This window comes from Balaenoptera acutorostrata, chromosome 1 (assembly GCF_949987535.1).
Source record: "Balaenoptera acutorostrata chromosome 1, mBalAcu1.1, whole genome shotgun sequence".
NCBI lineage: Eukaryota > Metazoa > Chordata > Mammalia > Artiodactyla > Balaenopteridae > Balaenoptera > Balaenoptera acutorostrata.
Genome location: NC_080064.1, coordinates 114,885,192 through 114,907,569, shown reverse-complemented (window position 1 = coordinate 114,907,569; position 22,378 = coordinate 114,885,192). Strand labels below are relative to the sequence as shown.

Genomic DNA, 22,378 nt, shown 5'->3' with positions numbered 1-22,378 from the left:
AGCCAGCAGTTTTACCCCTGAATCTAATAAAAGATTGAGTTTATATTTTATAAGTCTTTTCATTTCATTTTTCTAATAACTAGTTTTTATTGTATTTCACGAAAATATAAGTCCATAACAGATGGGAAATTTTAAGATGTCACCCTTCATTACAGACAGTTTGAGAAGAACTGTTCTACAGGGAATACTTTTAGTCATGTGACATAAGCATGCATCAGCAGGGACTTCCCTGGTGGCGCAGTGGTTAAGAATCCGCCTGCCGGGACTTCCCTGGTGGCGCAGTGGTTAAGAGTCCGCCTGCCAATGCAGGGGACATGGGTTTGAGACCCGGTCCGGGAAGATCCCATATGCCGCGGAGCAACTAAGCCCGTGCATCACAACTACTGAGCCTGTGCTCTAGAGCCTGCAAGCCACAACTACTGAAGCCTGCATGCCACAACTGCTGAAGCCCGTGCACCTAGAGCCTGTGCTCCACAGCAAGAGAAGCCTCAGCAATGAGAAGCCTGCACACCACAATGAAGAGTAGCCCCCGCTCACCACAACTAGAGAAAGCCCGCGTGCAGCAACAAAGACCAATGCAGCCAAAAATAAATAAATAAATAAATTTATTTAAAAAAAAAAAGAATCCGCCTGCCAATGCAGGGGACACGGGTTCGAGCCCTGGTCCAGGAAGAGCCCACATGCTGTGGAGCAACTAAGCCTGTGCACCATAACTACTGAGCCTGCGCTCTAGAGCCCATGAGCCACAACTACTGAGCCTGTGCACCACAACTACTGAAGCCCGCACGCCTAGAGCCTGTGCTCCACAGCAAGAGAAGCCACCGCAATGAGAAGACCACACACCGCAACAGAGTAGTTCTCGCTCGCCGCAACTAGAGAAAGCCCGCATACAGTAAGGGAGACCCAACGCAGCCAAAAATAAATAAATAACTTTATTTAAAAAAAAAAAAAAAAGAATGCATTAGCACTGGGGTTTCTGGGGGGGTTTAAAAAATATTTATTTGTTTATTTATTTGGTTGCTCCGGGTCTTAGTTGTGGCAGTTGCTCAGTTTTTGTTTGTGGGCTCCTTAGTTGTGGCATGCAAACTCTTAGTTGCAGCATGCATGTGGGATCTAATACCCTGAGCAGGGATCAAACCCAGTCCCCCTGCACTGGGAGCCCAGAGTCTTAACCACTGAGTCACCAGGGAAGTCCCACATTGGTACTGTTGAATTAAACCAGAGGGACTGAATGGAGTAGCTGAGATCACACTATACATGCAATTTTAGAGTCTGCTTTATTCATTTAGCTGTGAAAAACATTCTCTATGTCTTAAAAATTTCTTCAAAAACGTTATTAATGTCTATAAATAGCCCATATAGTTCATGTATTTAACATTCCCATAATACTGGACGGTTTTCCATTTTCATTAATTTATATAATTCTGCAATGGATATCTCTGGGTATAAGATCTTTATTTACATTTCTAATTATCTCCTTAGAATACTAGGACAGGAATTACTAGATCAAAGAGCATGAAATTTTAAAAAATTAGGTTTTTCCAGATTATAATACATATTCATTGTAGAAAATTTAGAAAATATTTAAAAAGCAAAAAAAGGTTAAAATAATTCACGATACCATCACCAAATGATAGCTACTTGTAACATTTTGATGTATTTTCTTCTAATCATATTTGTAATTAGAATCACACTATGCATCTTATTTTGTAACTTGCTTTTTCCATTTAACACTGTAAACAATTCACCATATTAAATGGGATATACTATAATTTACTTAATCCATCCACTGTAAAATAACCATCTATACTTAATCTATCCACTATAAAATAACCATCTAGAGGGTTAAGTTTTGATATATAGAAGAATGTTATGTTGCAAATCCCTTGTAGGGGGCTCTGTTGGCATTGTTCTCTCTGGGTCTCTTTTTTTTTTTTTTTTGGCCAAGCCATGCGGCAAGCGGGATCTTAGTTCCCTGACCAGGGATCGAATCTGTGCCCCCTGCAGGGGAAGCCAGAGTCTTAACCACTGGACTGCCAGGGAAGTCCTGAGTCTTTTCCTTTAAGGAACTGATCCTATCTTCCTCCAAATGACTGGTGGGATTAATGGTTAGCAGAATCTGCCTCCCCCTGACCAGGACACTGGGCTCAAGGCTATAGAATAGACACAGACTCCCTTCCCTTCTGCAATCGGAATTTGAATTCTGAGGGCGGCACCCAGGAAGGAAAGCCAGTTGAAGCTGAGTCACCAGCTGGCAGCACCCTGGAGAGACAGCCACCAGTTTCTGGCACTGAGATCCCTAGAGGGGTCAGCGTGTCATCTTTCCCAGGTCAAGTCATCTCACTCCTTACAGCCCTGAGTGCTATCAGCGTCTCCCAACAGATCCCTGCTTGCTGAAATTCCTCAGCGTCATGTTTTATTATTTACAAAGATTCTTTCCTGATTCATCTTTGTACCTAAATCTTTGTGCCTGGGTTTATTTCCTTGGACTATACTCCTAGAAGGGAAGTTGCTGTGTCAAAGGGTAGGCACCTTTTAAAGGCACTTTTTACATATGACCTAATGTCCTCCAGAAAATCTGTATCAATTAACAAAGAAAGAGGGCACAGAAGGTGAGAGAAAACTGGTACACCCTATGGGGCCAGTACTCCTTGATCCAGAATGAAGCCCAGCCTGACTCTTGCAAATCAACACAAATCTGCCCTCATGGGGCTTGCGAAACCTCTCAGTTGCCTTCCTACCACTCCCAGTGTAGCATAAGAAGGCACCTTCCTCTGCAAGGAACACACATTTAAAAAATACAGATTGCCAAATGCAATGTGGTACCCTGGACTGAATCTTGGGACAGGAAAAAGAACACCAATGGGACAACTGGTGAAAATGAATAAAGTCTAGAGTTTAGTTAATAATAATATGTTAATATTGGTTTCTTAGTTTTGACAAATGTACCACAACAATGTAAGATGTTAACCTTAGGGATATACAGGAACTCTCTGTACTGTTTTTGCAACTTTTCTGTAAATTTAAAACTATTCCAAAATTAAAAGTTTATTTAAAACTCTATTACACCAATTTATAGTCCCACTAAGAGGGCATAGAAGTGTTAGTCTTACCACGACCTTGCCGACAGCAAGTATTTTTAAAAATTCAGTCCTTCAACAAATATTTATTAAGTGCCGTCTCTGTGCCAGGCACTATCCTAGGTACTTGGGATCCGTCATTAAACAAAGCAGACATAGACTGATGCCCTCATAGTGTTGACATTGCAAAGAAAGACAGATACTTTAGTATGTTAGAAGTAACAAGAGCTTTGAACAACAAGGATTTACTGTATAGCACAAGGAACTATATTCAATAGCTTTTAATAAACTATAATGGAAAAGAATTGAAAAAAGAACATAGATATATACATATATAACCGAGTCACTTTGCTGAAACTAACACAATATTGTAAATCAACTATACTTCAATTGAAAAAAAAAAAGAAGTAGGGACTTCCCTGGTGGCACAGTGGTTAAGAATCCGCCTGCCAATGCAGGGGACACAGGTTCGAGCCCTGGTCTGGGAAGATCTCACATGCCGTGGAGCAACTAAGCCCATGCGCCACAACTACTGAGCCTGTGCTCTAGAGCCCGCGAGCCACAACAACTGAGCCCATGTGCCACAACTGCTGAACCCCGCACACCTAGAACCTGTGCTCCACAACAAGAGAAGCCACCGCAATGAGAAGCCCACACACTGCAACTAAAAGTAACCCCTGCTCGCCACAACTAGAGAAAGCCTGTGCGCAGCAATGAAGACCCAACGCAGCCAAAAATAAAGAAATTTAAAGAAAAAAAAAGAAGTAATAAGCACTTTGGAAAAAGCAGAATAAGGGACAGCACGGGTGAAGGAGAGGAATAAGGGCTGGGTTACGATTTTCAGCAGGGTGATCAGGAGACGCTTCACTGAGGAGGAGACATCTCGGCAATGACTTGAAGGAGGTGAAGAGGTAAGCCATGTGGATATCTGGAGAAAAGTTTTGAGAGATAAGGTGGAAGGACAGATCGTGTATGGCCTTGTTGGGGTTACACAAGATGTGGCAGAGACCACTAAACGCTCACCCAAAACCCCAATTACTCTGCTACATTCCCCAGCCCCTTGCAGCTAGACAGGACTATATGAACAGTTTTGACCAACGAAATGTGAGAGGAAGTGTAGTGTGTCACTTTCAGGTTCACAGGCGACAAAAATCCCACATGTGATTTTCTGGTCTTTCTTTCCCTCATTGGTATCTGTGGTCCAGAGAGTGCAGCTACAAGGTGGTAGAGCCTCCACCAGCCTGGGTCACTACTGAGTGACTACACGGAGCAGAACCTCCCCTTACTATCCTGTGTGACAAGTGTCATGAGCTGAGTCACCAGCTGGTGGCACCCTGGAGAGACAGCCAGGCACTGTCTGCCACTGAGACTTACTATCTTCAGCTACTGAGATTTGGGGGGTGGTCATCACCGCAGCACAACTTAGCCCATCTGGCCTGATACAGAAGGACTTGGCTTTGACTCTGTGTTAACCGAATCCATTGTTCGTTTGAAAACTACAAGCGTCATTGTTTAGTTTTCATTTTTTGGTAATTACTGAATATAGCAGATTATATTTTCTAAGATGGCCATAACAAACTCTCCCAGCGCCCATGCTCTCCTTATCATGGCATTGGCACTCCTCCCATTGAGAGTTGGCATCTATGTTCCCTTCCCTTGAATCCGGGCAGGCCTAGAACCACACTGAAAGTGAGGCTCTGGGACCTCTAAAGCTAGTCACAAATGACACGGCTTCCGTGCAGTCCTGTTGGAACATTTGTTCTTGGTAGGCTACTGCCATGCTGTGAGGAAGCCTTTGGGAGGACTCCAGAGGAGTCAAGTGTAGGTTCCAGTTGACGTTCCCAGCTGAGGTCCTAGCTGACAACTAAACATGTGAGGAAGCCTTTGGGAGGACTCCAGCCACTGTCTGTCTGCAACCCCATGAGTGACCCTAAGACAGAACTGCTTGGCTGAGCTCAGGCAAGCCCAGAACCATAATGATAATGATGATTGTGATGATGATGATGTTTTAAGCCACTACGTTTTTTTTTTTTTTAATAAATTTATTTATTTTATTTATTTATTTTTGGCTACGTTGGGTCTTTGTTGTGTGGGCTTTCTCTAGTTGCAGTGAGCAGGGGCTACTCTTCGTTGCGGTGTGCTGGCTTCTCATTGCAGTGGCTTCTCTTGTTGCGGAGCACGGGCTCTAGGCACGTGGGCTTCAGTAGTTGTGGCATGCAGGCTCACTAGTTGTGGCTCACGGGCTCTAGAACGCAGGCTCAGTAGTTGTGGTGCACGGGCTTAGTTGCTCTGTGGCATGTGGGATCTTCCCCGACCAGGGCGCAAACCCATGTCCCCTGCATTGGCAGGCGGATTCTTAACCACTGCGCCATCAGGAAGTCCCCTAAGCCACTAAGTTGTAGGGTGGTTTGTTACATAGCAATAGATAACTGGAAGAGTGAGGCTGAATATTTTCACTATTCTTACCTAATATACTGAAGTATTTTTACACCAACATGCCACTCCTTACCAGGCCTGGCTTTTCTCTTTCCGGATAAATATGTGAAAAAGGGTGAGACAATGGATGGAACTACCAGACATGTCCCTCAAAATGGACTCAGAACAAAAATGTTCTGGGAATAGCTGTTCAGTTAACACATGTAGGTGTTCAATAAATATTTGTTAAAGGAATGAATGATCCTATCCATGGGGGGTGGGAAGATGGGAGATGTTGGTCAAAGGGTACAGACCTCTAGTTATAAGAGGAATAAATTCTGGGATCTAATGTACAGCATGGTGACTACAGTTAACAATACTGTATTCTATACTTGAAAGTTGCTAAATGTTCTCACCACACACACACACACACACACACACACGCACACACACACACATGATAATTATGTGAGGTTTATGGAGGTGTTAACTAACCCTGTTGTGGTAATCATTTTGCAATACATACATGTATCAAATCGTCACATTGTACACCTTAAATTTATACAATGTTATATGTCAATTATATCTTAATAAAGACAGAAAAATAACAATAATGCTGTCCAAACTAACACAACATTGTAAAACAACTATACCCCAATAAAAATAAATAAAATAAAATAAAATAATAATGCTGTCCACATTTCTGCATCTTGTTTAAATATATTATAATCAACTTAATTAAATGCTTTCATGAAATTCAGATGCATTATACAACATTCCCCAGAAATACCAATCTATTAAATAATTTTATTATAAAAGGCTTACAGCAAAGTTTTACTTTTCTCTTCTCTTCAGTTTCCTTTTCATTAAACAAATAAAATAATGTATATTGTATCTCAATGTAAAAGACTCAAGTAATAGGTATGAAGGTAAGCTAAAACATATCTGCAACCTATTTTCCCCAGAGGAAAGGTTTATTGATAGTTTGGTATGGATCCCTCCAAACCTTCTTTCTATATATTATTTGCATTTATGTATATGAACTTTTTGCGGCAGAATGTATTTTCCAAAAATGGCCATGACAACATTTCCCATCCCACGTGCTCTTCCAAAACCTTACCACACCCCCTCAGGTGGAGGCTCTGTCCTCTATCCCACAGCCTGGGCAGGCCTCTGGGCCTGTCTCACTAAGGTGTGACAAAAGTGGTGCTATGGGCTTCCCTGGTGGCGCAGTGGTTGAGAATCTGCCTGCCAATGCAGGGGACACGGGTTCAAGCCCTGGCCTGGGAAGATCCCACATGCCGCGGAGCAATTGGGCCCGTGAGCCACAATTACTGAGCCTGCGCTTCTGGAGCCTGTGCTCCGCAACAAGAGAGGCCGCGATAATGAGAGGCCCGCGCACCGCGATGAAGAGCGGCCCCCACTTGCCGCAACTAGAGAAAGCCCTCGCACAGAAACGAAGACCTAACACAGCCAAAAATAAATAAATAAATAAATAAATAAATAAACCCAAAGTTTAAAAAAAAAAAAAAGCTACAGAAGTTGTTTAAAAAAAAAAAAAAAAGTGGTGCTAGGTGACACCCAAGGCTTGTCATAAGAAGCAATATTGATTCCCCTTGGCTGTCTGTGTTAGGACACATACTTCTAGAGCCGTAAGCCACATTGTAAGAAGTCTGGCTACACTGAAGCCCCCATGCTGGAGAGACCACAAAGATAGACTACAGAGGGAATAGATCATAGCTTTTCCGGACCCCTGCTTGAGTGTTCCCACCCTGATTGAGTGTTCCCACCCCATGTGCCAGACATGTGAGGAAGCTTTCACCTTAACCCCTATCAGAGTGTGACAGTGTGAGACTCTGCATGAAAAAGCCACTAACCATTAGATAATTAATATACATATACCTATGTATATTATGCTTACTTGCATAAATGACCTACTATTATATAGATTGCTCTGAGACTTGCTTTTTTCACTGAGCAATTTCTGAGACTGATGTGTGTCAGTGGGCTCAGATCCATTCCATGTTTTGTAAGGCTGTGCAGCATTCCATAGCATAGATATTCCATAACAGGGCATAGAAGATTTTCAAACATCTTTTAGCTGTGGCCTGCCTCTTCAAAGGAAAAGTATTCTTGGAAGCCCACTGTTTAAAACAAGTGAAACAAGCCGCTGGGTCCCAGGCAGAGCCTCTCCTCACTACACTCCATGGAGGGAGGGGCCCTTCCTTGAAAGAACTCCTAACTTTTGATGCCACATTTAAAAATCACTCACCTTGGGACTTCCCTGGCAGTCCAGGGGTTAAGACTCCACCCTTCCACTGCAGGGGGCACTGGTTCCATCCCTGGTGGGGGAATTAAGATTCCACAAGCTGCGCTTGCATGGCCAAAAAAAAAAAAAATTCACTCACCTCATAGAGGGTCCAACAGTAGGTCACAGCAGTGCTTCTTGTCTGTTTTTTATTCTTTTTCTCTTTTTTTAAGGTATAATTGGTATATAACATTATATTAGGTTCAGGTGTACAACATAATGATGATTCTGTATTTGTATATATTGTGAAATGACCAGCACAATCCATCACCACACGTAGTTCCAATTTTTTTTTTCTTGTGATAAGCGCGTCTCAGTCTTGAATGCACATTCGAATCACCTCTGAATCTTTTTTTTTTTTTGTAAAGACCACTCTTTATTTTTTTTTTTTTAACTTTTGGGTTTTATTTATTTATTTATTTATGGCTGTGTTGGGTCTTCGTTTCTGTGCGAGGGCTTTCTCTAGTTGCGGCAAGTGGGGGCCGCTCTTCATCGCGATGCGCGGGCCTCTCATTATCGCGGCCTCTCTTGTTGCGGGGCACAGGCTCCAGAAGCGCAGGCTCAGTAGCTGTGGCTCACGGGCCTAGTTGCTCCGCAGCATGTGGAATCTTCCCGGACCAGGGCTTGAACCCGTGTCCCCTGCATTGGCAGGCAGATTCTCAACCACTGCGCCACCAGGGAAGCCCACCTCTGAATCTCGTTAAATGCAAGTTGTGGGACTTCCCTGGTGGTCCGGTGTTTAAGACCCCATGCTCCCAATGGAGGGGGCATGGGTTCGATCCCTGGTTGGAGAACTAAGACCCCGCATGCCGCACGGCGGGGCCAAAAAAAAAAAAGGTAAAAAAAAAAAAAAAAAAACGCAAGTTGTGATGAGTAGGTCTGGAGTGGGTCGAGATTCTCAGCAGTTCTGACCATCTCCCAGGTGATGCCTGTGCCCACTTGAGTGGTCAGGGATTAGCAAACCCCAGCTAGCTCCTGATGACCCCTGCTTTCCTCTCTCACCTTCCAAAATGGTGGTGGGGGTTATCTTTCCCTCCTCCTTATTATTATTTATTTATTTATTTATCTTGGCTGTGAGGCATGTGGGGTCTTAGTTCCCCAGCCAGGGATCGAACCTGAGCCCCCTGCAGTGGGAGCACCGAGTCTTAACCACTGGACCGCCAAGGAAGTCTTTCCCTAAAGATTGGAAGCTCCTATTCTCACCTCCAGTCTTTGGCTCCCCTTCTATTCTCCAGAATTCCTCACAGATCGGGGGCCATGCCACCACAACCATCTGTGCAAATTCCCTCTGCGCCGCTGCGCTGCTGAACTTCACGGCGTGGAGACAGGAAGTTGCTGAACGAATGGGCTGTAGATTTGATTCTCACCTTTCCAGAACTTCAGTTCTCTCATTTCCACTTTAAATATCTGTTTTAGGAGAGAAACGGGTAGAAAACAGGAGTTGGGAATTGTGTTCCCTCTGTCATCTGTCACCATTACTCAGCGTGCTCCAGCAGAGGACCCTTTTTTGGCCCTTTCTCAACACTTTTGCTCCAGACATGACCTTCCCCCACCCCCTGCCATGAGAGAAAGAGAGAAACCTCTAAGATGGTCCACAAACCTCTACCAGGCTTTGAGCATTCTGGTACTATACCAACAGATTTGCACCACTCTGGAATCTGGCCTTGGTTACATGTGACCCTCTCCTTCTGTAGGGGATGGAAGGAGAGGGCCTTTGTAGCAAGGCACCATACATACGTTATTTACATTAACTACTGTAATCTCTGCAGTACTTTATGAGTATCACCCTCACGTTATCACTGAGGAAGCTGAGGCTCAGTGACTCACCTAAGGTCACACCGCTAGAAATGACTGAGCTGGGATTGGATCTCAGACCTGCCTGACTCAGCATTTTCCCCAGGCTGTCTCTAAACCTGAGCAATTCTGAGGTCCCTGTGTGACCATGCTGGGTCTCTGAGTGCCCTTTTCTCCCTCATTGGCACTTTCAGTCCTGAATTCATGAGGATACAGTCCCAACTACGCCCTGGGGTCTCCCTTCCGTGTGGAGTCCTGGGCCCCTCCAGCGTTCCTGTAACCACGTCGTCAGGGTTCTCTTCTTTGGCAACAGTGAAACCATTTTGTCCCTGACCCGACTGGGCACAGACAGGCTTGGGTTGGAATCCCACAGCCACCTGTTGTGTGAATACAAACACGTTCCTTCACCTCTCTGAGCTTCGGTTTCATCATCTGTAACATGAGGATGATAGCTCTATGTCAGATGGGCTATTGGAGGATGAGAAGAGTGTCTCTAATGCCTTTCAGAGTGCCTGGCATCAGGCAGGAATGAAAACAAAACAAGCTTGTACCTTTTATATCCTCAATTTTTTAACTTTCTCATGGATCAGGACTAAGGTGGCCTCTCATTGGCCCCTGCGTCTTCGCAGCAACAAAGCCCTCCAGGGGCAAGTCAGGAGTGTGTGAGATGGAGCAATTTCCTAGCTCTTACTGAGAGCAGGAGGGGGCTGAAGCACACCCCGTTCCCTGTGGAATTTGGGGACCATGCCAGGACAGACCACAAGCAGTTTTAACCAGTATGTGCAACATGGGTGAGTGGAGAGCGATGGGAGAACCAGAGTTTGGCGAGACACCAGCGGGCAGGCTGGCACTCCGCACGGGGAGCTGGGTATGGACCACCACGGTGCCCACCCCTCATCACTTCCCCAGCTCCCTGTCACAGGTGCTCAGTAAAACTTATTGAATGAAGATGCTCTTTGGGGATAGGGGCTGAGCCAATGGGGGAAGTGACAGAAGAATGGTGATGGCCGTGTGTGTCGACACTGCATGAAGGCCTGAGCTGCTTCCTGATAGACCTGTTAGAGGTGTGGTTGGGTGGGTGACAGAGCTCAAAGGAGAAACAATAGAGTCGTTCCTATTGATGGTTACTTCTGTCAAACTCCAGCCAACTTGAAAATAAATTTAAAGTAATAGAATAAAAATAATGAAATACCGTGGGGAACTTCAGCTTTGAGAACACTGAAACTTCCAGGTTGAGTGAGGGATCCCGCCGCCAGGCTGTCTCTCCTCTGCAGAGCCTCCGTCTGACTGGGAGGCCAGTGCAGGTTCCAGCCAGCCTCTCCTCGCATTCCAACTCCTGCCAAGCTTCTACCCTCCGGCCTCTGCAGTTCTGCAGAAACTCCTACCTTTTAGTGGATGGGGCAAATCCTTGACCCCTTCTATCACCTGAAGAAAAATGCTTGACCTGGTCTTTTGTCCCCTACCTCCCGTCCCCACCCCCAACAGCCCTCAACAGATAGTCTGGAGCTTCCCTGGTGGCACAGTGGTTAAGAAACCACCTACCAATGCAGGGGACACAGGTTCGAGCCCTGGTCCGGGAAGATCCTACATGCCGTGGAGCAACTAAGCCCCCGCGCCACAACTACTGAGCCTGCGCTCTAGAGCCTGGGAGCCACAACTACTGAAGCCCGTGTGCCACAACTACTGAAGCCCGCGCACCTAGAGCCTGTGTTCTGCAACAGGAGAAGCCACCACAATGAGAAGTCCGCGCACCGCAACAAAGAGTAGCCTCCGCTCGTCGCAGCTAGAGAAAGCCTGTGCGCAGCAACGAAGACCCAACACAGCCAAAAATAAATAAATTAATTAAAAAAAAAAAAAGAGATAGTCTGATGAGTACCTCACAGGCAAGCACACACACAATCATAGCATCCTGGAGAAGGACCATACACACACTCATTAACACGTGGAGTGACAAGTACATCTCTCCTCTGTAACCATCATGAGGAGGATGGGAGAGGGAGCCTTGAGCTTTGTCCACCCTGTTCCTTTACTGTCTCCCTGCCTCCCCTGCCCCCTACAAACGGTGCCAGGGCCCCCTCCTATGCCGCCAGGTACACAGCCTCTGGTTGCTTAGCAACGGCGTGCCTCTTCTCCCTACCTCAGCAACCTCCCCTTGTAGCTCTAGTAGCAGCCACAGCAGGGAGAGCCAGGCTGGACCTGCCAGGAGTTGCTGCTGCTGCTGAAAGGGAATGTGTGGGAACAAGCCCCCAGATAGGCCCAGGTGTGAAACCCAAGGTTCTTTTTTAACACACAGGTCCCACACTGACTCTCGGAAAGTCCTGCCACCCTCCCCTGTCCCTAGCTTCTGCCAAGCTGCTGGTTCCCCCTCCCACACTGGACATCTCACCCCACTGCTGTGCTTCCTCTGCCCTGGGTCTCTGGATCTGCCCCATGTGGTCTGTTCCCCTCTTGAGGCTCAAGGCCCCTTGTCGTCCACATCCACGTGTGTTTGTCTCTGGGGTCTCAGTGGCTGTCCTAGGCTCTCTTTCAGCCCCTCCTGCTCAGACTGAGTAACTAACTGCCTGTCTCCCCTTCACTAACACCAATCCCCTCACTCCCCACCTCCAAAGACTGGTCGCTGGGATGACCCCATGTTGCCCCAGAAACCATGACCACACCCCTTGTTACCACCTTTCCAGGAAAGGTCTGTGGTGGGAGGGGCTTCACCGAAATGGCCCCCAGGGGAATCCTGCTTTCTGCAGTCAGCCTGCCCTGGGCTTCAGTTTCAATGGAAACTGACACTGGACTTCTGGCCAACTAGAAGAAGACCAGGTCCAGAAAAGAAAGAAAGTCCTCCCTGCTGCTGCCTTCCCTCCATCCGATCAGCTACAATGTCAGAGTCCCCAGGAGAAGCTCCTGAAGAGGCTCAGCGCCTGCAGTGGGCAGGAACCTGCCCCACCCAGAACAGTGCTGCCCAGCCCCCAGCTGATAGAGTGCCCTCCCAGGGCATGGTGTCCATCTCCCTGTCTGTTTCCACCTGACCTGACCTCTTTACCTACACTCCCTGCCACCCCACCTCCCTCAGTCCCTTAGGCTTGGGTTTGACAATATTCCCTGTGGGTTAAGAACCAGGACTAGGGAGCAGTCGGCAAAGAGATGGCTGAGAGGAAATACTTTCAGAGTAAAGGGAGACGGGGTGGAGCCCAGGCACGGCAGGGTTGGAGGGATGCTGAAATGAGAGCATGAGGGAGATTTAGGGAGGGAGGCCTGGATTCTGCCTTCTAGCAGAGGAAGCCAGCAAACAGCAGACGGAACTTTCAGGCAGGAGGCTGGACTGAGTGACCTCACCCAAACCCTGTGGTCTGCTGCTTTTGCAACCTGGCGAGTCTCCCAGCTCTCCTGGGTCCCCAAGTAGGAGAGCTTTTTATAGTTCACTACCCAACTTGGGTTTGAATAATTAAACAAGATGGACAGAAATAGTAGCCGGACAGCTAAGACGGGTTATTTTGGGGTTTTCTGGAACACAGAGTGCTCCTGGGCGGCACCCTACCCCTGCAGTGGGTGGAGCCAGCATGAAGGCCGATGGGAGATTCCTGTGGGGGAAACCCACCCGCACCCCCCAGGGTTCCTTGGGTTGACAGGTTTGCTCTCAGCCAGAGGAGGGTCTCACCACATCTTCCTGGTCTTCAAGGAAGGAGAGGGCTCCCACTGCCTTCTGCTCATAGCTCCTCCCCTGGCAGGAAGTCCCTTCTGTTGTCTGTCAGCCCTTCTACTTCAGAGATGGTGACAGATATTGAAAATCAGATCGATAAGCAGCTTCAAGACAGGCTGAACCAGGACAAGGTGGCTACTGCTCCTCTGGCCAAGGAGCTGGAATCAGGTGATAGGAGGTCTTGTGTCCCCCTCGCCCTCCACTATAACTGTTGGAAAGCTGTGGAGGGAATGAGGGTTGGAGTGGGGGATGGGAGGCAGAGATGGGGAGACGAATTGATGGGGGGACAGACTAGGCTCCAGGGAAGAAAAGGCCAAAGATGGATTAGTGTTGGGGTTGAGAACCTCTGAAGGGGCAAGCAGCTCTCTTCTTCTAGCTCCCTAGTGTCCTGTGTTCCTGGCAGATGCCCAGCCTGGATTTGCTGGGACAGGGTTCTAGCAGCTGGGGATGGGGAGAGGTGGGGAGGGCCCCTTCAGGTCTCCATTGCAGACCAATCATTTGTGGCTTGTTTGCATAATACTTTTGGTTCAACCGCAGAGATTAGGGCCTCACCCCAACTCTACCTTGAGGCTCTACCACAGAGCTTAAAACCTGGGGCCAGAGGGGGCACTTGTAATGTTTTCTCCCTTTGGTAACAACTTCAGGGGTGGGTTTGGAGGTCAGATTTCAGGAAATACTGAAATACTCATTCATTCATGTTTATTCATTCAACAAACATTTTAAAAGCATCAACTATAAGCCTTGCATTGTGCTGGTGCTGGGAATAAATTAGTATGGCAAGCTCCTTGCTCCCAAGAGGCTCGAAGTTTAGTGGGGGAGATGGCCATCTTAAAACCTGCTCTCCGCCATTATCGAGTGCTTACTGTGCATTAGATACCATACAGGAACTTCACAAAAATTGTCCCATTTAATCCTCATAACAGATCTGTGGTCTAAGTAGCATTAGCCCCATTTGACAGTTATTAGAACCAAGATGAAGAGATTTGTCCAAAGTCACTCAGCTTGTAAACTATCTAAATGGAACTGGAACCTACGTTTATGTGATTCCAAGTTCTGTGCTCTTAACCACTGCCCTTGTGGTCGCTAATCCCTGGAAGGAAGATGTAAATTCATTAAACGCCGTGGGTGTTCAAAAGAGAGTGAGATTGCCTTTAGCTTCGGGTATGTGCTACGCGTGGCTGGGTGGGGCAATCAGGGAAAGCCTCCTAAAAGAGGTGGCTTGGCACTGTACTCCATTCATTCTACAAATACTTAAATTGAGTATCTACTACGCCCTTGTTGTTGGTGCTGAGGATCCCGAAGTGACCGAAGTCCTTGCGCTGTGTACATGCTGGGCAGGGATAGAGGAAAGGCTGAAATTATAATTGCGCGAGTCGTAAATGCCAAGTTTCCTTTACCCTCAGAGTTGTTCTGCTCCTCCTGGGTTTCTCTCCCAGGAGCAAATACCCAAACTTCTGGGGAATCTAGAGGAAAGGCCTGTCGGTCCTACTCTGGGAAGTCCTTCCTAACGTCTATGCTGCATTTCTTTCTGTTCCAACAGAGTTCCCCACCTCCCATTTCTCTTTTTCAAGGCCAAATCTCACAGCACTAACCCGGCAGGCCGAGAGCGTCTGGCCCTTTAAGGCCACCTTCTTCCCCCCACGTGCCGTCTGGTTGGGCTGGCGACGCTGACGCACGCGTGACGTCAATGGCAGCTGGCGGAGTCTGGGCACGAGGAGCGAAGTTGGGGTGGGGGTGGGGGGGCGAAAACGAGAGGGCGGTTCATTTGCATTTAAAGGGTCCACTCCAGGGTTAGCGATCAAGGCTTTAAAGAAATGTGTATTTTGAAAACTTTCCTTCTTGCGCTATGGGGCAAGAAAAAGGCGTGGTATAGCTAAAGTCGGTGGTGACTCAAGTTTGCAATGTCAATTATGTCCTTCCGCGGAAAGGGGGAAATAGTCCATCGGTGCCCGGGCTGGAACCACGTGACATGGAGGGGGCGGTGGGGGGTGGGGAGCGGGAAGAAGGGAGGAGCTGGGGAGACGACTGTCAGGCTTCGTTTCAGCTGCCCCCACCCCCACATCCTGCCCACCCTCCTGCAGCTGCCACCACATCCTGCCCAGCCGGGGGCAGGGAACTCGTGTTGGGGGGGGGGCACTCACCCAGGACCCAGGTTAGGCACCCCTTCCCTACCTCCTTCAGTTCCAGGGTGGGGCGTCTGCCCTTTGCCCTGGGCCTGGCCCCAGGCACCCTGGCACTGAGCTTGGGGCACAGCTCTGCCAACACAGTCTTGGACACCTCTCTGCCCGACTCCGCCCCGCACCCTGCCCCCGCCCAAAGCGGGACTTGTTCGGTCCCAGATCAGAGCCCCATCCCTGGACTAGCACAGTTATCAATAGACAATTAGAAGTGTTCAATAACGTTTTTATAATCTTAACTCAGATATACAGCTACAAACACATATACAGATGCGTGAAACAGACGTTTGCTGAGCACATTCCATGCCAGGCCCTGAAAAGCCGTGAAGACTCAAAGTTGAGTTAAACTGCTGCCCTCAAGGAGCTCAAAATCTAGTGAAGGAGAGTAAATTAGAAACCAAAAATGTCAGTACAATGCAGTGTGTACTGATGAGGTAGATACACAGAGTGGAGAACACTGTACAGAAGCAGAGGTACAGGAAGACACACAAGTCCACATGGAGAATATGTACACAGAAGGATCACCAGTATATTACCCGTGCTGATGGCCCTTCCCCTCACAAGTGAGGTGGAAGATGGGAGAGATTGGGGGCCTTTGCTGGGATTACTGGAAAACTGGGAGGAAGAATGATCAGCCGAATGGAAAGGATGACATGGATGGAGGTGAGGATGAAGATTGTCCAAATGACTGTGGAGAAGGCAAGAGGGTTAACAAAGCAGCCAGTTAGAGGCTGAAACAGCAGTAATGGCTTCCCATAGTTGTGAAACAACAGTCAGGAGAGAAGCAGCCCTTGTGGATGAGGAAGACCTTTCCAAATTAAGTTGGATAGGGATGCTTGGGGAGGTGTGAATAAAGGGAGCTATTGATGTCCCTTTGCCATGTAAATTGATGAAGATAATACTGTACAGAGGAGTTTAGACACACTTTTTAGGACTTTGGTGGGCATCTGTCCGACTCACAGGGGATTTTATAGCAACATTAGTTGACTTTTCTCTAAGAAAGATTGAGTTGGTAGTCAGAGGGAGAGAAGGAAAAATGAGACCCAGCCACATCTGAGCCTGCCTAGGCATTTTCCACCTAGCACATCCTAGGATGGGTAGTCCAGGGGCTAGAAGAAAAAGATGTAGTGAGTCATTTTCAGGAAGTCTTTATTATAATCTAACTTCCAGCAACACTCCCTAGATCCTTTCTTAGTTCTCCATGGAAATCAAGACCTCGTGTGTGTTACTTTTCCTTTCCTATGAAGTTCTCTCTATAAATACATGTATATGTAAATTCTATTCTACTTGTAATGTCAGCCTCTCCTACTCTTTCCTACTCTGTTTTCTAGTGGATTATCATTTCAGCATCTCAGGGTCCAGGACACTCCATCTCCCCCACTGAGCTTTTCCCTGCCCTCTTTTCTCCCTCCTGCTCTTCCTGGCCCTTTAACACCCTCCTAGGTGACTCACCTACCTTCCTTCCTCATTCCTTTATTTAGGACCCAACATTCCAAGGCAGGGAGGACCAGCTGGCCAATCACAGCCCTGGCAAACCTACCTTGGGCTTGAGATTGGCTGGAGCTGTGGTTGGCGGGAGGCTCACCACTCAGATCTGTAGGATGTTGGGGAGGGGGTTTCTGGGAATCAGCCCTGGGAAATAATTTGTTCTGGGGCTGCTAATGGTTTTGGAGAGAATCCTTCCAATAGAGCTGGGGCCAGAGGGGTCTCTAGCTTGACAGCCTCAAAACTGGAGGCAGGCTGAGAACCCAGCTTTCTCAGTGTCCTGGGGGCTTGGCTGCCCCCTGCCCACTTTTTTTTCCTGTGATCTGGGACCCAGTGGTTTGAAGGCTGAGTTCCCAGGCCTGTTACTAAGAAGTCTTTTCCAGCAGCCCTGGATCTCTCCAGTCTCAACATTCTGCTTTCCCGACGTCGGAAACAGCCGGAAAATAAACACCCTGATGACTAAACGGTTTCTCCAGCTAGAGCCTGGGGAAGCACTAAAAATAGAGGCCACAAGTGAGGGGAGGTTCCCCACTTGAGGGAGGGGGGGGCACTTTCCCATCCTGCTATTGCCACAGCCCCAGGCCTGGCACAAGGCTCTGTTCTTCTCAGAGTCCTTGGGGACAGGGCAGATGGGCTCCCCCTGCCTACACTGAGGTCCTTCAGGCAAGCTAGCCCTGCCTGGTAGGGAAGACTGACATCTTCTGGTGCTGGGGCCCCATCTCTCAAATCTAATGGGGAACTAAGAAGCTATGTTTGGGGACAAAGTGGGACACTTTAAATCAGGTTTCCTGAAGGAGGGGCCAAGTGGAAGAGTTGGAAACTGAGGCCAAGGAAATAGGAGCTTGCTGGCTTCCTGACTTAAAGCATACAAGATAAGCCTCCAACCTATTTGCAAAGCAATTCCACTGAACTTGCCTCCGCTGATGCTTGTATAAGATAATAGGACTAAAGGGGGTCTTGACAGTCCAGCCCTTGAATTATTATAATGCAGCATGAGGTACTGTTCAAAGCAATCTACTTGTATGAACTAATTTAATCTTCACACCAATTTATGAGTTACATACTATTATCATCATCTCTATTTTACCCATGAGGATCATGAGGCACAGGGAAGTTAAGTAACGCGCCTATGCTCCCAGTTAATAAATGGTGGAATAAGGATTTGAACCAAGGTAGCTTGACTACTCCAAAGTTGATGCCTCTTATCACCATAACATGCTGCCTCTTTCGGGATATATTCGTCTCTTCAGCCCTTAACCTAGAATTGAGTCTTTGTCCAGTAAATCAGACCCAGCCAGATAGAAATCAGGGTGTGTGAAGAACTGAGTGCCCTTCTGTTCTGCAAGGTTCTTTCAGATCTAAGCCAGATTCCATCATTTCCTCAAGCTCAAGGTAGGAAGCAGACGTTGGAGTAACAGGGATGCTGGGAGAGGAAGTCTGATGGGTCAGTTGTCCAGTAGGCATGGCACCCCCACTCCTGTTGCAGGGCACGAGAAGATTCACCACACCCTGGAGCAAACAGGAATTAAAAACTTTTTAAAACAGCTACTACTGCTTCTTTAATAAGATGCTTTTGGGCGTTTCCTGTGCTGGGGGAAATTAGGGTCACACCCCTTTAAATTGCCCCCCTCGGCTGTAAGTGTTCTGGGGCCGCAGGCACTGGGGATTAGGTCACCCACGAACTATGAGCTGTCGCTTTAAATTGCTGGGCGTCTGCCGAGCCGGGCTCCGGGAGGGGAGGGGGCCTGTCACAGGTAGAGGGAGCAAGCGAGCTCTCCAGGTAACCTCCCAGAAATGAACGTGTCCCTTTAAGTTGGAGCTTCGGCACACCCTAAGTGAGGGAGATGGAATCTTTTCAACACTTAGCGTCTACCCTTAATTTATCTACTTAGACTCCCACCTCCCAAATCTCCTGGGCCTTGGGGGATGGGGGGAGCTGTCGAGGTAGCGTGTGTGTGTATCCGAGAGTATGCACTTAGTCCGAGGAAGCTCCCGGGAAAGGACCTCCTCGAGCGCACGGTGGCAGCAGTGCTAGGCGGCCGTCCGGCCAGATGGAAACGGGGGCACCACGGGCGCGGGCCGATCCCTTTAGGGGCCTCTGGGTCTCGCCTGCCTACTTTGCCTCGGTCCGTCGCTGTCTCCCTCCCTCCCGGCTGGCGGAGGGATCTGCCGCTCCCGGCGCCGCAGCCTAGCTTGGAAGGGCGGTGGGGTGGGGGCCGACCCGGCCCGGCTCGGCCGGCCCGAGGAAAGCGAGGGGCGGGGCCGCGTCCCCGGGACCGCCTCTACTCCGGCCCCGCCCCCACGCCCCCACGGGTTCCTCCCATTGGCCCCCCGCCTGTCCATCACCCCTGTTCCCCCCACCCCTCAAGCTAGGCTGAGCTGTGCCTACGTCGGCCTTGACTCTTGGGGGCTGGAGGAGTTACCTTTGGAGCCCTAAAGGAGGAAGGAAGCAAAATATCAACAACAGCCGAGGCGACTCGGACGCTCGGCCCGGGTTCCCCGCCTGCCTGCCCGCCCCCGTGCCCACGACGGGGGCCTAGGCCCCCCGGCGCCGCCCAGGGCCCGCGCGGACGCCGGCCTCATTTATTATTCCCCCCGCCCGGAGCTGCGGCTTCCAGGTGCTGAAGATCCCCCGGACTAGGGGCTAGGGCTACCCTCTCCCAGCCGTGACACCCCCCCTTCCCCCAGTGGGGCCGGTGAGTATAGAAAAATAATGAGCCTGCCGCTTTAAGAGGCCCCCTCCCCCACCCCGTCCCGGGGTTGGGGTGGAGGGTGGTCTAGACCGTCCCCCTGAGGGGTGGGATGGGGTGGCCTTCTGGACTGGGAGGAACTCGCGGAGCGGGCTGTTTTCGTGTGGCGTTGGTGGGAGATTATATGGGGGACTGTTTGGGTGAGGGAGTCGGCTGTGGGGGACAAGTGGAGTGGGCTGTAATTCCCTTGGGTGTTGAGGTCGGGGTGGGGACCGGGGGCTTGGGGGCGCGCCGGTCTGTAGGTGTCCGGGGGTTAGGGCGACCCCCGAGTGGTCTGGGAAGGGGCGCCATCCTCAGAGGGGGTCTCTGGTGACAGCCGGGAGCGACTGACATTTTAACAGCCGGCCCTCCCTCCCTCTCCCTCCTCGCGCCGCCTGTTCCCTCCTCCTTGGCCCGAAATGGTGCAGAAGGGGGCCTGGGAGGGCGGCGGGAGGGTGGGGGCGGGGGGAGCCGCAGCTGTTTGGGAAGCGGGGGAGGGAGGGGGGATGTTGTTCAGATGACACCAGGGTGGTGGGTTGGGGTGTGTGAGTGTGTGTGTGTCCGGGGCCCGGGTTTGCCCGGCGCCTGTGGAGTTGGGACGCGGAGTCACCACGGAGGTGGGCACGCAGGACCCTTCCTTGGGACCTCCTAGCCCGCTCCCGAGACCCCTGATCTGGTTTGTCAGCAGCCCCAGCTGGAGAACCCCCGGCCAGAAGTTTGCAGCTGTTCAACATCTGGGCAAGAGTTCTCCAGTCCTTCTCTCCACCTATGGCTGGCTGAACTGGGCTGGGAGTGGGGGTCTAGTGAGTGTTGGGGGGCTTTTGGGGAGGGAGGGCCAAGGAGGCTAAGATGCATCTAGTCTCTCACCCCAGTGCTAGCCCCTTTCCTATCAGGTTTGGTCTTACAGGGTCTCCCTTCCCCTAGTGATTGAAGCCTATCTCTCAGTAGCCTCCTGAGGTCTCTCTCCAGTGAAAGGAGGGCTTCTGAGTGTGGGCACCCTTGGAACCGCTGACTCGGTTATCCCAGGTTTGTCCTTTGAGTGGGGGACTCTCTCTGCCTTCTCTTAAGCAGCCTATTGTTGATGGGTTGGGGGAGGGTACAGTGGGTGGATCCTGTGTCCCCCTTCTCAGTGCCCAGCCCCCTTTTGAGGTCTCCTTGTAGGCCTGGTTTCTTTGGTTTGGGGGAGTGGCCCTCTGCTGCCCCTTCCCCCATCCCCTCCGTGGTTCTCGTAGGCAATTCAGGGGCCAGCCTGGACTATGGGAAGTTTACCGTCTGGGGCGGTGACCTTGGGCTGCTCTGGCCTCGAGATAGCAGGGGAGCCCTGGCCAGCAGAACATTGGGTATTTTGAAGTTAGGGAGCTGTCCACCTCCCGCTCCCCTCCAAACCCCCAACAGAGAAGTCTTAGTAGTCAAGGAGAGCATTGAAAAAGGCACATGTCAGTGTTCACAGATGTCTACCCGCCTGTGGCCGCCGGGTCACACTCGCCTCAGGACTTAGCCTGGCTGTCCCAGCTCCCACGGCCTGCCTGGGAATGAATTTCCTTCCTGTGGTTTCCCAGTGTGTTGGGCAGGAGATGGGGGTGGGGTGGGATCAGTGTGAGGGTGGCTGAAGACCCGTTTATATGGAGTGATTGGGGGTTCAGTAGAGCTTATGTGTAGCTCTTTCTCCACTTTCCCCAGCAGACATTTGGACCCTTGGGTCTCAGTGGTCATATTCTCTTTGTTGTAACTTCCCTGCCACCCCTCCCCCAACACAGCCTGTGTGTGTTAGTGCATTTGTGTGTATATGTATGTATATGCATGTGCATTTGTAAAGGGCGGGGTCTCTGGTTTCTCTGGGAAAAGGGGGAGCTTTCACTTACATACCTTTAGAGGCCAGAGAGGTTGTTTTTTTTAATCTGAGGTCACACAGCAAATCTGTGTCAGAGCTTTAGTCCAACCACCACTCTTTCAGGCATGGCTTCATAGCAGGGAGAGACCATAGGAAGGAAGACACAGTCCTTCCCCTTGGAGGCCCTGGTCCAAGTGGAGAAGCAGGACCCTTGTGTTGGGGGATGGGCATGAGAGGTTGGGCTAGACCTTCTGTCTGCTCAGTGTCTGGAATAGAGTAGTGGAGGACATGAGAGGGTGGCGGGGACTGCCCATTGTCTACCCTACTCTGTACCTGCTGTCCCTGGACTGGAGGAGCCTGGGCTTCCCAGCTCTGCCCCTCTTGGTTCCTGGTTCTTCTCATAGGCTCAGAGATATGATAGTCTTTCTGGCTGCTGTTACGTAATCTCTCCAGAAGATTTTTTTTTTTTTTTTTTTTTTTTTTAATCTTTCCTGGGTCTTTCCTGGGAGGTGTGATGAGGGGAGAAGGCAGAGGGTAGACTCCCCAGGTTGGGGCTGGAGGACCAGTAGCAAGGAAGTTCGGAGAGGCCTCCTGGCCTCTGAGGGGGACAGGAAAGAGGACACCTTGGGTTTAGGCCCTCATTGATTGTGACCTAGCCTCTCCCACCCTCCTCCCCGACCCTGCCCTGGGAAGGTCTCTCTGCTGTGAGTATCCCTGGGCCTTGTGCCCCCAGAGAGGCCTGCCCCTCTGCTCATCCTGTCAACCTTCTTCTTCTGGCCAGCTGGGCCCCTTGCCCTCCCCAATTGGCTTTGGTCCAGAATCTCAATGCTTACCCTGGCCTGGTATGGGAGGGCCCTGTGTTGGACAC

At 49.7% G+C, this 22,378-nt stretch overlaps 1 protein-coding gene and 1 long non-coding RNA gene across 7 annotated transcripts in view; one reads left to right on the top strand and one right to left on the bottom strand.

Annotated features, from left to right (window-relative positions):
• Positions 1 to 8,185: 8,185 nt before the first annotated feature.
• LOC103001887 (uncharacterized) lies at positions 8,186 to 13,487 on the bottom strand. The gene is made up of 3 exons (XR_450139.3): positions 13,247 to 13,487; positions 9,007 to 9,210; positions 8,186 to 8,442 (listed from the first exon to the last, which is right to left on the bottom strand). It is a non-coding gene; the product is annotated as an uncharacterized LOC103001887 (long non-coding RNA).
• Positions 13,488 to 19,298: 5,811 nt separating this feature from the next.
• The window catches only part of MEF2D (myocyte enhancer factor 2D), a 31,531-nt gene continuing 28,451 nt past the window's right edge, over positions 19,299 to 22,378 (top strand). For 2 of the 6 annotated variants that reach the window (XM_057533194.1, XM_057533196.1), the window contains exon 1: positions 19,302 to 19,646. The gene's annotated coding sequence lies outside the window, so the exon portion shown is untranslated. Of the gene's footprint in view, positions 19,647 to 19,771; positions 19,841 to 22,378 lie in introns of those variants that run through there. The other 4 variants (XM_057533204.1, XM_057533214.1, XM_057533211.1 and 1 more) reach the window with 4 other exon arrangements.